Raw genomic sequence first — 5,547 nt, 5'->3', positions numbered from 1 at the left:
ACAGTTTTCCAAGTTCCGCACAATTTCCACTGAGTGAAAGGTGGGCGTCCCCGCTTACCACAACAACATTGAAATAAAGACAAGATTATTATCTATTAGATCTCAGGATATGGAATTATAAGATTTCAAAGACGGTTACAGATGGAAGGAACAAAATATAAAAGAAAATTAAAGCCTTGCCTTTAAAATGGAGGAGACCTGTCTGTGTAATTCCATTTTAATACTACTTAGATGTGTGACGGTATACTTAGTGCAATAATGGCTAAATCTGACTTTATTGTAATATATTTATTTTTAATGTTCCTTTGTCTGAACAAATGGATTTTAACCACGTGATATGGAATGCCTGGTACGAGATCCAGTGTCCTGTGTTATCTCTGCACGCCAACAGATGATGAAACTGAGACCCGTCTCTGTAATGTCACCACATCGTACTGCTTAATATGTGTAACCTTACAGAGTACGATGCACTGACACCATCAAGTGTTTGCATGGAATATTGTTGGTCATATAGAACGGTACTAATACTAGAAACAACACACATTAAAGAGTAACACTGTCTTCCTTTTTTAAGCTGGGTTTCCTGCCTGAAAAATCAAGATTTCCAGGTCAATTTCATAGTAACTTGGTGACATGACTGTTGGTGAAGATACCGTCCCGTACATTTTGTATTTAATTGTCTACATAATTCTTATTCCCCATGTCTCTTTGCCTTACTTATGCTACAGATTTGTGCTTATATTATTATTTTTCTGTTTCAACACTACTGTCTTTGAAGGAGGTGGGGAGGCATGCTTTCATACGGCGGCACTGATAAAACTCAAAATCCTTATGGTAGACCGCAGAAGGGAACCTTCAGCCTCCAGTCCACCGGGTTCATGAGCCAGATGATCTTTATTAAACCGAATATCTCTTTTAATAAATCATTTTGCTATACCTTCTGTATGGCCTCTTGACACAATGAGTCACTGTTGTGAGCTGCGTTTCATTAAACATAGTTACGCTGATGATTAGTCATGTGACTAATGGACTTACTCATCACTCTTGCATTAATAATTCATAGGAGCGGCAATACCCTGGGGCAACGCGTGACGAATATTGATGACAACCAAATTATCATTTAATTTAGGTGCTATTCGAGCATTACCATACCATTCATTCATCCATTATCCAGTCCTTTTTTGCCCCATCAGGAGCATGCGATTTGGGGTAGGCTACACAGTCCCGATAGCAAAGACAAGAGTGACCACCATTTTCTCTCCCCTGAGTTATGAAATGTGAACAATAAACAGCAACCAACCCTCAGTTGGAAATCTTGACATGCTCCATCCAATCGGGATGCGGCAACCCATTAGACCAATAGGCATCACTTGGTTATATGGTCATCACCTGCCGTAGTTACTGGTTTTCTGGGTTACCCAAAATCATTTGTCGTGTCACTCAGTATAACTCAGTATAAAGTCATTCTGTATGCTGCATTTCATTAAATGAGTTGATTTCACCTGGCATTCTCCGGCTTTATATTCTCGATTAGACTCAATAACGTTTCATCGACAAAATTATTCACTTTGTTCACCATTTCGAGGTGCAGCTGTTGGCAAAACTGGTAGTATAGTGACGTGTAAGGGAGGGGCGAGGAAAGAGAAGTGTTGCTGTGTGGTTGTGTTAAAGGAGAGGTAAGTGGCAGTGGCAAGTGAGGTCGAAGTAGACTAAGGTCCCTTAAGTTAGGATGAAGTGGCCGAGGCAGGGAGTGATGAGCGCCGGGGAAAGGTGACCTGGTTCTACGCAGGGAGAGGCAGGTAAGGCGAGCAGAAGCCGAAAGGGGCAGGTAGTCAGGTCCAAACAGTGCAAGATGGGATGGTACTTGGAGTGTCAGGGATAGCTGGCTCATACGGCCGGCAGGGAGAGATATTTGGGGTGAGGATTGTAAGGAAGCTGGGAGGATGAAAAACCAAATGAAGGGAGAGAGTAACGCTAATGTGTGTGTGTGTGTGTGTGTGTGTGTGTGTGTGTGTGTGTGTGTGTGTGTGCAGGGAGTGGCAGGATGAGTTAAGAAAGATGAAGGTGGAACAAAACAAAAATTATTTGAAGGAAGGACACTCAAAACGTTTAATGAAATTATTAAATCAAAATCTTTGTGAAAAATCGAAGTGCAATACAGTATAGGGTCTTCTTCCAGGCTTCAGCATTAGTGATTGATGTGAAGCAGTGATTCTTATTTTATTTTTCCTCTAAGTCGCACTTTCGGAATGAAAACTATTTAAAAAAAAAATTTTTGCAATGCTTTATGTATATCACGGAACATAACTACATTGTAATTTAATCATGAGACAACCAGAAAATATAAAACAGTACGGCTACATAAAAACATGATTCATTTACAAAATATAGGCTACATATTCAGTGTGAAGTACAAGCTTATTTATGTGCGGTAATCTCTTTGGTATTAGACATTACTGGAGATAAACACGCTTCTCCTCATCAACACAGTTAAGCCTTTCTCGTTTCTGGTCTTTGATATTATTCAGTGTTGAAAATCCTTGTTCATAAAAATATGTCATGGAGAACTGTAGAGGAATGGATCATGCTCTCTATGAGATGCGTGGATACTGTTTCTTGTTCAGTGCTGGGAACGCTGCTGATAAAAAGTACCAGCGCTCCCATTCCCGTTACTAGCTAGAAAAAGTAGTGGCGTTGCTGGTTTCGCTACTTGATACGAAATGTAGCGGCGCTCCCGCTGCGGCTACTTTGGATTAAAAAAAAAAAGGTACACAAGGAAAGGTTAACAAAAATCTGTGATATAGCAGTACACTTTATACTGTTTTGATAATATTAGTCAGTCTGAATGGTTATGTTGTGTACCAGTAATGTCAGTATATACTTATACTGAAAAAAAAAAAAATCATATACATGTCGGTGTCACTTTAATGAAGCTTAGAGCCGAAGGTACAGGGAAAAAAACTATCTAATGTATAATGTAACAAATGTTCTTTTACATTTATCCCTAGCATACCCACTGAAAGTAACATACTTAAATAAAAGGCAAAAAAATGTGGCCTACCATTGATACATATTGTAGATTTATTATATTTTCAATGATACCTATTTAAGATATGTACGAAAACGAAAGTAAAAATGAACTGGGGCTTTCTTTTAGAGGCTATTTATATAATAGCAATGCATTTTTTTCCATTACTTTAAACTGAAAGTAACATACTGTTACGAAATAATAACGTATATGGTAAGAATTAGTCTGAAAGAGAGAGTGAGGGAGAGAGCGGGAGTTAGAGACGGGGATAGTTAGAGGTGTGTGTGTGTGTGTTTTAGCACTGCCTACACCTAGCTGACATCCTTATTTATCTTGAGGAAAGCAATCTTTGCAAGTTCCAAGTTCAATATTCTGGTCAGTACAGGGGTCAGGTTCCATAATAGAAATTGAAGTGCAACGAAATTTCGACCGATCACAAACCGCTGACAACGGCAGAGCAAACTGAGACTGGCTAGTCTGGCTCGCACTGCGTCCCTGTGCTGCTCGCCAAGCTGCGAGTTACCTAATTTAAATGATTGATAATTAACTAGCAAATTCCTGTCTAATTATTGCATATTACTAATAAATAATAATTAATAAATTACTGATGTAATGTTAAACAAACATCATTAATTGACAGAATTGACGAAAGTAGTATTTTTCATCATTTATAAATACAATCAAACCGTCAGCATATCTGTATGGTACTCACTGACTCCGGACCTGTATTCGTCTCGTGTGTAGCGAGGAGCGCGGCAACGCGTGAGTACAGCCAAAAAGTAGCGGCACTCTCAGTTCCGCTACTGACTAAAAAAAGTAATGACGTTACCACCATCGCTACTAAAATAGTAGCGGCGCTATTCCCAGCTTTGTTCTTGTTCTATATCCAGAAAGAGTCCAGTGGCATACTGCTGTGTTTTATTTACAATGTGAAATCTCTCGAACTGCGTGCCATTCCCCCCCTCCCCCCATCTAATGCCAGATCTGAACAGTTGGAATTTGCAAAGGGATCTCTAAGTCGAATTTTTGTGTAGACATCGACGGAAAGTGTTAATCTTTTCTCTCAATGTTGCCATGCAATGCATTTCATGTTTTAAATTTCTTTTACCACTGGAAACATTTTGAGATTACGTTGCATGACTCTTCCAAGCCAGAGCTGATGATTTTTTATTTTTTTATTTATGCAGTTACTTTCTCTGTGGTCATGGGGATATTGCCACTGAGGCCTTGCCTACTGGCACAGAGGACAATCAGACTGGAAAAGATATTAGTGAAATACACCAGCTCTGAACACCAGTCATTTTTGTCCTTATGGTGGTACAATTGTTTTTCCTTTTTGTAAAAAAAAAAAAAAAAAAAAAAAAAAAAAATTTTAACTGGTTCTTCATTTCCAACATCCGGCTTAGAACTTTCCTGCAAGTCAGCCAGCTAACTTTAGTGTGCACTGGTGTTTTAATCTAATGTCTTTGTAGACTTGATCAAATAAATGCACCTTTCGTGGTTTTGCTTTGAAGTTCATGATGCACACAGCCTTATTTAGAACCAGCCTTATATCAGCTACAAGCATATTATTAACTAGTGACTCTCTGAAAAAAAAAAAAAACAGTTTGTTGATATTGCATGTTTTTGTTTGTTTGCTTGAGAGGTAGCACCAAGCCTCTCACATTTCCTTTAATTGATGGGGCAGCACTCAAACAAATTCCAAGATATCCCATGAAATCACATTTTTTCCCAAAAATACCCAGCAAAGTTTGGAAATTGTCTTGTCCTCTGCTATATTTTAAAGTTCTTTCCAACTACAACACCACCACCACCAAATCTGTGTGATTATTTCGTCATTCATTTTCATTCATTGCCAGACGCCATGTATCCCAGACGGGGTGGCCAAGGGCTTAGAGTTAATTGTTTTACGGGGAGGGGCACTAATCCTCCACCAACCCCACTTTACACGTGGGGATGCCAACAGCATCTGGTGTTCCCAGGCGGTCACCCATCCAAGTACTAACCAGACCCAACGTTGCTTAACTTCGCTGATCGGACGGGAAGCGGTGTACTCAACGTGGTATGGTCATCGTGAATAAATCTGACATAAGCATGCAACTAGTAAAAATACCCCCGCTAATACCAGTACATCAGTCCTGTATGAGACAGCCCTAGCATGTATTCAGTATGGAAGGTGGGTGTTAGCGCCAAAGTGGTGACATGTAGAGGTGTATGATGTGTATGAGGACTACTGGGCCTTGGGAGCAGGCTGTGAAGCCTATTCCCAGAGTCGAGCACATAAAAAAAAAAAAATGCGCTTTTCCACCAATGTTGCTTGATTCATCATTATGAATGGAAAATTTAGAATTCTTCGTACATTCGGAAACATACTTCTTAATATTGCTTGACACATTAACAATTTTTCTATGAACTGAATCATCAAACAAAGGAATTTTCATAACTTCTCACTCAGCATCATCATCAAGCAAAGTTTTTACAATGAAGCAGGTGGCACACAGAATCAGTTTTTCAATTAT

General features: G+C 39.3%; 1 non-coding gene across 1 annotated transcript; it reads right to left on the bottom strand.

Annotated features, from left to right (window-relative positions):
- Window positions 1-4,985: 4,985 nt before the first annotated feature.
- Window positions 4,986-5,104, bottom strand: LOC145416377 (5S ribosomal RNA). Its single transcript, XR_013900267.1, has one exon. It is a non-coding gene; the product is annotated as a 5S ribosomal RNA (ribosomal RNA).
- Between the last annotated feature and the right edge of the window lie 443 nt (window positions 5,105-5,547).

Source organism: Coenobita brevimanus, chromosome 105, assembly GCF_032717465.1.
Source record: "Coenobita brevimanus isolate Jiangsu-jjx chromosome 105, ASM3271746v2, whole genome shotgun sequence".
NCBI classification, from domain to species: domain Eukaryota; kingdom Metazoa; phylum Arthropoda; class Malacostraca; order Decapoda; family Coenobitidae; genus Coenobita; species Coenobita brevimanus.
Note: the sequence above shows the minus strand (reverse complement) of the source record. Positions and strands in the feature narration are given on the sequence as shown.